Raw genomic sequence first — 13,691 nt, 5'->3', positions numbered from 1 at the left:
ATAGATAGATAGATAGATAGATAGATAGATAGATAGAGCTATAGATAGATCTATAGATAGAGAGATAGATAGATAGATAGATAGATAGATAGATAGATAGATAGATAGATAGATAGATCTATAGATAGATAGATAATTAAACAGACAGATAGATATAGATAGACAGACAGATAATTAGATAGATAAATAGATAGATAATTAGACAGAGGTAGCTAATAGATAGATAGATAGATAGATAGATAGATAGATAGATAGATAGATAGATAGATAGATAGATAGAGACATAGATAGATAGAGACATAGATAGATAGAGAGAGAGAGAGAGATAGATCTATAGAGAGAGAGAGAGATAGATCTATAGAGAGAGAGAGAGATAGATCTATATAGAGAGAGAGATAGATAGAGCTATAGATAGATAGATAGAGACATAGATAGATAGAGACATAGATAGATAGAGACATAGAGCTATAGATAGAGAGATAGATAGATAGAGAGAGATAGATAGATCTATAGATCGAGAGATAGATAGATAGAGCTATAGATAGAGCTATAGATAGATAGATAGATAGATAGATAGATAGATAGATAGATAGATAGATAGATAGATAGAGCTATAGATAGATAGATAGATAGATAGATAGATAGATAGATAGATAGATAGATAGATAGATAGATAGATAGATAGATAGATAGATAGATAGATCTATAGAAAGAGAGATAGATAGATAGAGCTATAGATAGATAGATAGATAGATAGATAGATAGATAGATAGATAGATCTATAGAAAGAGAGATAGATAGATAGATAGATAGATAGATAGATAGATAGATAGATAGATAGATAGATAGATAGATAGATAGAGCTATAGATAGAGAGATAGATAGATCTATAGATAGAGAGATAGATAGATAGATAGATAGATAGATAGATAGATAGATAGATAGATAGATAGATAGATAGATAGATAGATAGATAGAGCTATAGATAGATCTATAGATAGAGAGATAGATAGATAGAAAGAGCTATAGATAGATCTATAGATAGAGAGATAGATAGATAGATAGATATGGCTATAGATAGATAGAGAGATAGATAGATAGATAATTAAACAGATAGACAGACAGAGAAAGAGAGAGAGAGAGAGGGGACAGGCAGGACAGTCAGATAGATTAGATAGGCAGACAGAGATAAGAGATCTGTACAGCACAGCTGCAGGACGCAGGCACTCTAAGCCCTCACACACATACAGGAGATGTGAAGCACGGCACCCTCCCCCTCCCTCCTGTCCTCTCTCAGTCCGATCACAGTACAGGCTGAGCATACAGCACAAGGTGCTGGACATGATGGGGTGGACAGGGACACTGGACAGGACAGACAATGAGACAAATAAAGTGTTTTTAATAAAGTTAATTACCTTAGTCCTCCTGGAGTCAAAAGCGAAAGTAACACTGCCCTGGGGAAAGCACCGCCCATTTCCTTCTGCAGTGAGAAAGCAGCAGGACCCAATTAGAGAGGAGAGTGGAGACACTGGAGAGTGATTGGCTCATGGCGCACAGCACATAGCCACAGAGCTTAAAAAAAAACTGCAAATGAAGCGTCTTGCCTGCTGCATTGGCATGACGCTTCAATGATGCTATAGCAGTGCTCTGAGTCTTTGACCGGCGCTCACCCTGAACATGCACCGTCTTAAAGGACCTTTTTTTTTTTCTTAAAGGGCCCAAAAAAAAAATTTTTTTTTTCATTTTTTTTTTTTTATTTTTTTACTGGCTTTGGGGAGAGGGGGGGCGGCGCCCATGCGCCCCCTATGGACGGGCCGCCACTGTTTCCCACATATATGATTAGGTAATTTACATGAACACAGGTTCACCTCACTTACAAATAAGCAAGTGGGCCTCGTTCAGAGTTATTCTATTATAGAGAATCCAATTAGATTTTCATTTACACATAGATTTCCCTTTTAAAGTTCCTTCAACCACAACCACATTCACATGGGTACATAGAGATTATATTCAGTAATCTAGGCACACAGCCAGCACTATCTTTGCTCCCTAGGCATAGAAGTTGTATGCTGCCTGCCAATTGAAACCTGATTTAAAGTTATCTTTTAACAATGTGTAGCAAGGTCCCAGGCCTCCTTCGGTCCAATGAGAATCTCCAGAGCCAGAGACAGCTGACATCCTTCTGTATAGGGTGACCACATTTCCAAACTACCATTCAGGGACACCCCCCTTCCCAAAAATCAGCTTGTGGTGTAACGAATCACAGCACAGTGACTGGACACAAAAGGGGGGATTTATGATTTATCCAATCACAATCTGGGGGCGGGATTGTGCTCCTTTAGGCATTCCCGGCCAGGACAAGTACTGTCAATGAGTAAAGCTGTGATGTGGCAGCCTTTTTTGGGGTGTGAGTTTCGCTTGGGGGGTGGCTGTGTCAGTTTCATTCTGGGACACTGTATTGTCCTGGAATGAAGGTGCCTGGGAAAGAACTGCAAAATCCGGGACTGTCCCGGGCAATCCGGGGCACGTGGTTTCCCTACTTCTGTATATAGTGGGTTGTAAGGCATGGTGGGTGCAAGATGATTAAAGTCATTGGGCCCCAGACACTTCTTGAATGCAAAATAGATTTTATTTTTCTTAAAGCGGAGCTCCGCCATTAAAAAAATATTAAAAGCCAGCAGCTACAAATACTGCAGCTGCTGACTTTTAATATATGGACACTTACCTGTCCTGGAGTCCAGCAACGTCTGCAGCAGAAGACGAGTAATCACTCGTCTATCTGCTGGCCCCACCGCTATCCTCGGTGAGGAAATCAGGAAGTGAAGCGTTCGCGCAGCGCCGTCCTCACTGGTCCCCGCTGTGTTCTGGGAGCCAAGTGTTTCCCAGAACACAACGGGCGGGGGCGGGAAGTGACGCACTACCCGCAGAATCCCCGCAGAGAGGACTCCTGAAAGTGGGGGCAAATACCTGTCTTAGACAGGTATCTGCACCCCCCTCCCCCTGAAAGGTTTCAAATGTGACACCGGAGGGGGGAGGGTTCCCATGAGCGAAAGTTCCACTTTAGGGTGGAGCTCCGCTTTAACAAACTTTTTTGGAGGAAGAGGGTTAGGGCCAAGACACCCTTAAGTAGTTGCAAGTTCAATTGGCAGACTCCAAGACTTCAATAGGAGGACAGCCATGCAGGGAAAGGCATCCTGCAAAATACCATATCTGCATTTGATTGAATACTGTCTCTTACGGCAACAGTCTTTAACACTTCCTAACACAAAGCTCAACAGTTCCTTTCACTTCCACTACAATCTCTCCTTGTACTTCTTCAGCCCACTGAGCTCCCGGTCTCTCACTAGACCCGCTGATTCACTGCCACTGAATCCCTTGAGCGCCTCCAATCTTCCTGATTCTTCACCATCCCCGGTTGGTGAGAATGCGGCTCCGGTACGTGCTTCAGTTACTCACTGTGGTCCCTGGTTATAAGGGGGTGGTCCCTTAGTGATCATAGCTTCCCTTCTACTGCCGAACACAACAGGTTCTCCAGGCTGGCAGAACCTCACTTTTGGTTGGACTGCAAGCCGCAGTCCCAACCCGGCGCTGCTCTCCTGCTTTTGGATAGGCCCTCAGACAGCCTAGCAGCCAGATGTGCCTGGGATATTCTCAATCTCCAGCCTAGCAGCCTGGGCAGTACAACACATGTCTACCCAGACAGCCAATAAAGAGCAATAGTGCGGCGCTAACCATATGTTGTGCACAATGCTTATAGTGACATAAGTTTAAAAAAACAAAACAAGTGAAACAAGTCCATTTGAAGACCATGCACCACACAAATGTGATGCCGGATTGATAAAACGATCACACCAACTAGTGCGTGAATTACAAGTCCTCACAAAGAAAAAATGACTTTCCAATGATTGTCATATGATGTGAGATACAGTGTATCTTGTTGCATGAAGAGATCACCAAGGCATCCAACAATAGATATAAGTGTATTAAGGTACTCTTACCCTGGGGTGTGGACTCAGCTGTTATACAACAGTAAGTCTTATGCGCTTAGTGGTCCCGACAGACCTGGATCACTGCAACCAAGGACTCCCCTCATGGTGGTATATCCTCCAATCACCCTGATGGAATGGGTGTCACACTCAACAGGAACCGGACAGATGGACCCTACAGTGCAGGATGCAAAATAAACAAATTCCAACAGGCTCACAGAACAATGGAAAAAAGAAAAAAGAGTGCTCCAAATGGTGCAGGTCAAAAATAAACCGTGACAGGTTTTATTTAAAATTTCATATAACAAAAATTTATGGATAAAACTTGATCACATAGGAGTTATAAAAGCAGTATGGGATGCTGTAAAGCTGGATCCGATGCGTTTCGGCTCAGAAAGCCTGCACTGGAGGGTCCATCTGTCTGGTTCCTGTTGAGTGTGACACCCATTCCATCAGGGTGATTGGAGGATATAGCACCATCCGGGGAGTCCTTGGTTGCAGAGATCCAGGTCTGTCGGGACCACTAAGCGCATGAGACTTATTGTTGTATAACAGCTGAGTCCACACCCCATGGTAAGAGTACCTTAATACACTTATATCTATTGTTGGATGCCTTGGTGATCTCTTCATGCAACAAGATATCTCACATCATATGCCAATCATTGGAAAATATTTTTTTCTTTGTGGGGACTTGTAATTCACGCACTAGTTGGTGTGATCGTTTTATCAATCCGGCATCACATTTGTGTGGTGCATGGTCTTCATATGGACTTGTTTCACTTGTTTTTTTTTTTTTTAACTTATGTCACTATAAGCACTGTGCACAACATATGGTTAGCGCCGCACTATTGCTCTTTATTTGTTATCTTACTTTGTTTGTTTGAGTGCTGGCTGCTTTTGTATACACTTTCTGATTTAGCACAGTTTTTTCCCCCATTTCTTTACCCAGACAGCCGTTCAGGTGGCACAGAACATAAATCACCTGACTCCACTCGAATATATAGGCTCTCCCAGCAGGCTAAGGGATTCAAGAAAACCCCTGCCCATTGGCTGAGATAACTCATATACCCATAACCTGACCTTGCGTCGCCCTTCTCGTATCTAGTACCACCAAGTACCCAGCCACCTAGTGGTAGAAGAGAAAAGTGCAACAAGCCAAACTTAGTAAGAAATCAATAGATCTCTAACAATTAATCAGGATAATTATTCCTGGCAAGTACATTTGTGAGGAGCAACCCTGCCTAAACTCCAGGGTGCTACAAATGCAAAGCTTATGTTAGCTGTGGAATAAACAAACATTTTCTTCCAGCCATCTGGTGTTGTGTGTTCTCCTCCTGTTTACACAGTGATGGGCATCTCCTTTTTTTATACAACAGACAGCTTTTACTTTAACAGTTAATGGCGAGCCAGCCAGGAGTGGGAAGATTAATCCTCAGGCAGCTGAGTGGACTCACTCACTCAGTGTTTCCCCACAACACAGACACAAGGAACCTGGGTAAGCACATTTTTATTGTTTACTTTCTCTCTGCCATTGGGGGTTAGCTGGGTGTACAGCTGCAAGATAATCTCCCTTACTTCCGAACCTCTGTTGTATACTGTGTTTCCATTTGAGCTGAACAGGCCGTCAGTTTCGCAGTTGTGTTTCAGGACAGGGCGTCGTCAGTGCAGGAATGCCCATTTGTGTCATTCTGAGTCGTGAGATGCTTAAGGATTAGCGCCACTCTGTTGTAGTTAAAGCGAGACTTGTTAAGAGATAGCCTTCGGGGTACCCATTGTACAGCCAGCCCCCTCCCTTCTACTGGATGCTTACATACTAACTAAAATTAACAAACGATCTACTAACGGCCAAAACTAAGGGACACTATTCTGTACTCCTACTCCTGTACTTCTCTGCTGCCTTTGATACGGTTGACCACCTCCTCAAAAAACTCCACACCTTTGGTCTATGTTACTGTACCCTTCGCTGGTTCTCTACCTACTTATCCAACTGCACCTTTATTTTTTTTTTTATTTTATTTTTTTTTTAAGTGTATTTTGTGCGTGTACTCGAGAGAGGAGCCGGACTGCAGGCGTTGGGAGTAGGCAGGCCTCCCCCAGAGGCAATCTGCCACCTTTCTCCATGCCCCGGGTGGCAATGGCAGGTGTGTGAGGGGGTCCTCCCACACAGCCCGCCCTACCTGCTCCGCTTTGAAGCCCAGCGGGGCAGAGGGACTCCCTATAAGGGAGTGAGAGGATTTGCCCGCTCAACCAGCCCCGTTAGTCCTTTGCCTCTCTTTTTTAGAGACCGCGTGGTCAAAGTGCGTGCATGTTAACCCAATTTCGAGTGCGTGTAAGTGTGGTGGTTTTTGTGGGAGGGGGGTGGGCGTACTAAGCGCAGGCTTACCTCGCATAGCACACCCACCGGGAGCTGGGCTGAGACCACCAAACTCAATTCACATGTAGCCGAGACCGGGATCCGAACCCCTAGCTGCAAAGGTGCCAACTGCACCTTTAGCGTTACTTACAATTCTACTTCCTCCTCTCCTCTTCCTTTCTCTGTTCAACTCCCCCAAGGTTCTGTTTTTGGACCTTTCCTATTTTCAATCAGCACCTCCTCCCTGGGTCAGCTGATAGCCTCCCACGGCTTCCAATACCATCTCTATGCTGACGACACTCAAATCTATTTCTCTACCCCTCAACCCACTTCCTCAGTCTCCTCACGTATCACTAATTTCCTATCAGATATATCAGTCTGGATGTCACACCACTTCCTCAAACTTAAAGGAGTTCTCTGACCTAAAACTTTTAACCCCCGCTGTGCCCGGGCTGTAAAAATATACAAAATAAACTTTCACTTACCCGCCTACGATCCCCCGTTGTTCCGATATCGCCGTCCCGTTCTCCGGTCCCGGTCTCTTCCGCTTCCTGTGTGTCGGTGACTCATAGTGCGCTCAGCCTATCAGCGGCCGCGACGGGACATTGCTGCGGCCGCTGATAGGCTGAGCGCACTATGAGTCACCGACACACAGGAAGCGGAAGGGGCCCGGGACCGGAGAACGGGACGGCGATATCGGAACAACGGGGGATCCTAGGCAGGTAAGTGAAAGTTTATTTTGTATATTTTTACAGCCCGGGCACAGCGGGGGTTAAAAGTTTTAGGTCAGAGAACTCCTTTAATCTATCCAAAACTGAACTTATCATTTTTCCTCCCCACGTGCGTCTTCCCCTGATCTGTCAAAATCGATAGCACAACTATCAGCCCATCCATACATGCCAAGGTCCTAGTAATAGTCCTGGATTCTGACACCAGTTAACCTTACTAGTCACAGGTTTCAGTATAGCTGACAAGGCTAATGAAAAAATGGGTAACTTTGCTGGTACGCAGAAGTCAGAAAATAACCTCTTTGAAGGATGTTTATTATAGTATAATGTAATGAAAGTGCACACACTAGGGAGATACTTGAGTCGAACATAACCCCTTTACCCCTTTAACAAGATTCCGCCCCCCATATGAATGTGCATTGAGTACATTGTACCCCTACCCATTCACTGAAAAAGTATCAAAAATGAATAACCACAGGAAATTTGACGAATACTTTATTAAAAAAAAAAAGTGTCCCTTGATGTATATCCATCGTCAATCACGACACCCGCCGGACCTGAAAAATAGAAAAAAAACACTCTGTCTCCTGGGAGGCTACCCACCATATGCCCGCTCTTCGCTTTGATTTAGGCAAAGGGCGAGGCCACCTGGCTACATCTCCCCAGTGGCACCGCCCACTTCTGAGGTCACACGCCCCAAAGCACCCACTTCCCCATGTTATGGGCATGTGGCCTGGTGTGGTTCAGGAGGGGGAGGCGCTCACTCGCCCCTCCCTTTTCTTGACCTGCTGGGCTGTGTTTGGATAAGGGTCTGGTATGAATTTTGCGGGTTCTCCATGCTGTTTTTTCATTTTTTTTTATCTGTATAACCAGGAGCCAGTAATTTAACCACTTCATTACTGGGCACTTAAAGCCCCTTCGTGCCCAGACCAATTTTCAGCTTTCAGCGCTGACGCATTTTGAATGACAATTGCGCGGTCATACAACACTGTACCCAAATTATATTTTTATCATTTTATTCCCACAAATAGAGCTTTTTTTTGGTGGTATTTGATCATCTCTGCGATTTTTATTTTTTGCGCTATAAACAAAAAAAGACAGAAAATTTTGAAAAAAAAACAATATTTTTTACTTTTTGTTATAATAATATCCCAAATTTTTTTTTATAGATTTTTTCCTCGGTTTAGGCCAATACGTATTCTTCTACATATTTTTGTTAAAAAAAAACACAAAAAGCGTATATTGATTGGTTTGCGCAAAAGTTATAGCACCTACAAAATAGGTGATAGATTTATGATTTTTTTATTTTTTTTTACTAGTAATTTTGTCAGGCCTGCGATATTGCGACAGACATATCGGACACTTTTGACACAATTTTGGGTCCATTCACATTTATACAGCGATCAGTGCTATAAAAATGCACTAATTACTGTATAAATGTGACTGGCAGTGAAGGGGTTAACACTAGGGGGTGAGGAAGGGGTTAAATGTATTCCCTGGGTGTGTTATAACTGTGTGTGGGGAGGGGACTGACTGGGGGAGGTGACCGATGCTGTGTCCCTATGTACAAGTGACACAGATCGGTCTCCTCTCTCCCTGACAGGACGTGGAGCTCTGTGTTTACACACAGAGCTCCACGTCCCTGCTGTCACTGCCGATTGCGGGTACTTGGCGAACATCGCGGCCATCAGGCACACGCATCGGCTTCTCATCGATGCGCCGGGCACAGTGTTTACCCGATGCGCGCCCCCAGCGGAGCGCACAGGTAATGCACATAAAAGGACGTCCAGGGACGTCCACCCGGCACTTGAGAGCCATGCTGTGGACGTCTTTCATCTATAGCGCAGCTCTCAAGTGGTTAAAGAGCAAGTTTAAATTAAATGTTTTCCTATAGAAATGTCAGTTTTGCTGCAGTAGGTTCAATACATCGTACAGATGCGCCACTTTAGAGGCAGAATAAGGGGATCCCCTTGGGCACAATATTTAAAGGAATTTTTCACTTTTATTGTTTCACTTTAAGCATCATTAAAATCACTGCTCCTTTAACCACTTCCCGCCCGGCCTATGGCCGATTTACGTCCGGGAAGTGGTTATGAAATCCTGACAGGACGTTCTAGAACGTCCTGCAGGATTTCATGCCGCGCGCGCCCGTGGGGGCGCGCATCGCGGCGATCGGTGATGCGGGGTGTCAGTCTGACACCCTGCATCTCCGATCTCGGTAAAGAGCCTCCGGCGGAGACTCTTTACCACGTGATCAGCCGTGTCCAACCACGGCTGATCACGATGTAAACAGGAAGAGCCGTCGATGGCTCTTCCTCACTCGCGTCTGACAGACGCGAGTAGAGGATAGCCGATCGGCGGCTCTCCTGACAGGGGGGGTTAGCGCTGATTGTTTATCAGCGCAGCCCCCCCTCGGATCGCCACCCTGGAGCACCAGGGATGCCCACCCTGGAGCACCAGGGTGGGCAAAAAAAAAAAAAATGGCAAAAAAAAAAAAAAAAAAAAAAGTCTAAAAAAAAAGTCTAAAAAAAAAAGCATAAAGAAAAAAGATGCCAGTCAGTGCCCACAAATGGGCACTGACTGGCAACCTGGCAAAAATAAGTGCTGCCACCCCAGTGTCCATCAGCGCCACCCCAGTGTCCATCAGCGCCACCCCAGTGTCTATCAGTGCCACCCCACAGTGCCCATCCATGCCCAGTGCCCACCTATCAGTGCCCATCTGTGCCACCCATAAGTATCCATCAGTGCCGCCCATCTGTGCCGCTTATGAGTGCCCATCTGTGCCGCCCATGAGTGCCCAGTGCCGCCTATGTGTGCCCATCAGTGCCGCCTATGTGTGCCCATCAGTGCCGCCTATGTGTGCCCATCAGTGCCGCCTATGTGTGCCCATCAGTGCCGCCTATGTGTGCCCATCAGTGCCGCCTATGTGTGCCCATCAGTGTCGCATACCAGCGCCGCCAATCAGTGCCACCTCATCTGTGCCCGTCAGTACTACCTCATCGATGTCCATCAGTGCCATCTCATCGGTGCCCATTAGTGCTGCCATATCAGTGCCCGTAATTGAAAGAGAAAACTTATTTACAAAAAAATTAACAGAAAAAAATAAAAACGTAATTTTTTTTCCAAATTTTCAGCCTTTTTTTAGTTGTTGCGCAAAAAAAAAAATCGCAGAGGTGATCGAATACCACCAAAAGAAAGCTCTATTTGTGGGGAAAAAAGGACGCCAATTTTGTTTGGGTACAGTGTAGCATGACCGCGCAATTGCCATTCAAAGTGCGACAGTGCTGAAAGCTGAAAATTGGCTTGGGCGGGAAGCTGCGTAAGTACCTGGTATGGAAGTGGTTAAAAACGATCATTTAAAAAAAAATCATGTTTGTGTCCCAAAGACTTTAATAGAGTCTGCATGCTCAGTAGAACTTTTTCCCTGTTTTACAGTATATGTTCTGGTGCGAACTGAGCAGAGGGGTGTTCGACCAATCCCTAAAAAACACTAATGCCGTTTACACACGGTTGGAATTTCCGAGGAAAAAAGTCAGACAGAATTTTTTCATCGGATATTCCGACCGTGTGCATGCCCCATCTGACTTTTTCTATCGGAAATTCCTTTTGTCTGTATGGAACTCCGATGGAGAAAAAACCATGCATGTTCAGAATCAAGTACGAGACGGGAGAAACATTCGTAATGGAGATAGTATACTCTTCGCACTGCAAATTCTGGGATCTTTTAATGCAGCGCATTGTTTTCTTCTTTATAATGCTAGAATAATGAAGTTGTTTTGCGGCTGATATTCACACAGAGTTCTGAGAAACGTATTTCTTTATTGTTTCTTGTAATCTCATGACTATTCGTATTTTATTTTAAAGCCAGATCTCCATAATAATGGTTTTATTTGTTAGTTTAATTATTTTTGATTTAATTTTAATCAAGATCTCCTTTTTTTTATATATATATATATATATATATATATATATATATATATATATATATATATATATATATTTTCTCGTGATATCCATATTTATTTTAATTTTTTTTAGGTCAAGTTACCACAATAACATTATTACCTTGTATTTTTTTTTACCTCAAAGAGGTTGGTTGGTGTCAGTTGTTAATTTGACATTGTATTTATGAAATGTACCTGCCTACTCACAAACAAACTGTCCTTTTTAAGAAAAACACATAGGCAAGTATTTTAAGTAAATAAAATATCCATTTATTCTGGGTAACAAAATAAAGAGGGAGGCAATGATGGAAAAACTGGTAGAATTTGCGAAGCCTTTGGACCCCAAGGCAGACATCAAAAGTGTGTAAAATAAAATTGGTACCTTGAGGAGTCCATATAATTGGGAGCCCAATCTGGTTCCAAAATCCCAGAGTTCAGGAACAGCAGCAGATGACATATATGTCCCCAGTCTGTGGTACTACAACAGCCTGCGCCTTCTGTCAGACCAGACTGAAGCCAGGTCATCACTTTCTTTTCTTCCCTGCAGCCTTCCCTCCACGCTTCCCTGCACGCTACCCTCCATGCTTCACTGCATGCTTCTTTGCAGGCTGTGGGTCTGGTGGTGGACTTGTGGTAGGAGGAGGAGGAGGAAGATGGGCTAGCTCACATACGTGGCTGTTTTCAGTCAGCTGGCCCTCATTGCCTTCTGAAGGGCCTGAGAAAAAATTCCCTCATAGAGGATGCGTTGCTCCTCCTCCACTTTCTGCAGTCTAGTGGCTAGATAGCAGCCATAGGCCTCTTCAGCGTCGGGGGGCTCTGAGGACATTACTTGCCTCCCTAATGAGGCCCAGTGCTGCCTCCTCTGTGTGACTCACCTTCCTGGGCCTTTTTTGGTAAGGCGCAGGGGAGGCACCTGGGATTGGGTGCTGCCACTGAGCCCAGCCACCTCCTGCCTGACACTGGGCCCAGACACTTCCTGGCTGTCACTGGGCCTGGCCACCTCCTGCCTGACACTCACCCCTGCCTCCTCCTGCCTGCCACTTTCCTGACCCTCATCCTGGCTGATGTCATCCTGTGTATGAAAAAAGGACACAGTTTTACTTTTTGGTTTATCAATCACACACAATTTTCAGCTCATGACTGTTGCAAATTGAATGTAAATAAATAGAAAAGACTATGATTCCGACCCCAGCATTTTTCATTCTTGTCCCAATGATTTTTGGCCACTACTGTCTATTGATATGTAAATCACTTTTTGATTAATCATTAATTTGTGAATAATAACATCTAGTTACCAACAATAATTATAGGACAATAAATATGTATACAAATACTATACCTGGCTCCAGCTTGGCTCATCCACTTCTTCCAGCATGTCATGGCCAGGTTGCTCCTCCTTACCCTCTGCTGGGGTGGAGGGAAGGGTGGAGGGAAGGCTACAGGGAAGGCTACAAAGAGATTCCCTGGCTTGAAGCTGGTCATCCAGAAAGCACAGTTTATTGAAGTACCACAGCCTGGGGACATACACTTTCGATTCTGCTACTCTTGAATTGTGGGATTTCAGGATTTTATTGTGCTCCTTTTTATACATGTTCCTCAAGTTAGCAATTTTATTGACAACATATCGATGTCTGCCACGGGGATCCGTGTCTGGACAAATTCTAGCAATTTCTCCATCGTTGCCCTCCTTACTACTACATTATGATGTAATTCGTGTTTCAGTTCCCACAAATTCCTCATCTCCCTGTAACTGTCAATGAAGGCAGACAGGAATTCAGAGTCCTTAAAGTGCTGCATGGTTTCTGCAAGATAAAACACAAGACAAAAACACTAGATCAGCCTAAACTGTCATAATCTTATCCCAATATAGGCCTCAATCTTGAAGCAGTATAGGCCACTGATGCCCCAAGTTTAAATTTGACCTTTGTTAGGACGCTTGTAATTTTCGTTCCTCATTTCTCCGCACACAGAACGTAGGTACGACACATACATGTTAGCTTACTGCGCATACCTGAAACTCTGCCCGCCCCTGACGTTCTTTCTAGGATATTCCCCACCCCTTCTCTTTCGGCGCGCAGTGGGAGATGACATGGCAGAGACCGGAGAAAGCCGGAGCCAGAAATGTCCCAGTCCAGGAGATACAAGGGCTCAAATATGTCCTTTGCAGAGATAGCGGGATGGTGGACATCTTGAGGAGGGCCAACTATGATGGGAAGCATCGGCCGTAAAGCAACCCTAATATGAGAAAAGCCAAGATCATGACTTAAGTTGTGAGGAGTCTGCACAGGAATTTTGGGGTACGACGATCCAAGGAGAAATTGAGGAAACGCTGGTCAGACTTGAAACTGAGGTAGCACGACCAGTACAGAAGGATCAATATGGACAGTTAAGCCTCGTACACACGATAGGTTAAACCGATGAAAACGGCCTGAAGGACCGTTTTCATCAGTCCAAAACGGATCGTGTGTAGGCCCCATAGGTTATTTAACCTTAGGTTAAAAAAATGGCAACTTGCTTTAAAATTTAACCTATGGATGGTAACCGATAGGTCAAAACCGATCGTTAGTATGCAAAACCATCGGTTAAAAACCCGCGCATGCTCAGAATCAAGTCGACGCATGCTTGGAAGCATTGAACTTCCTTTTTTTTAGCACGTCGTCGTGTTTTACGTCACCGCGTT

This window comes from Rana temporaria, chromosome 6 (genome assembly GCF_905171775.1).
Source record: "Rana temporaria chromosome 6, aRanTem1.1, whole genome shotgun sequence".
Classification (NCBI taxonomy): domain Eukaryota; kingdom Metazoa; phylum Chordata; class Amphibia; order Anura; family Ranidae; genus Rana; species Rana temporaria.
This window is presented reverse-complemented; position numbering follows the sequence as displayed.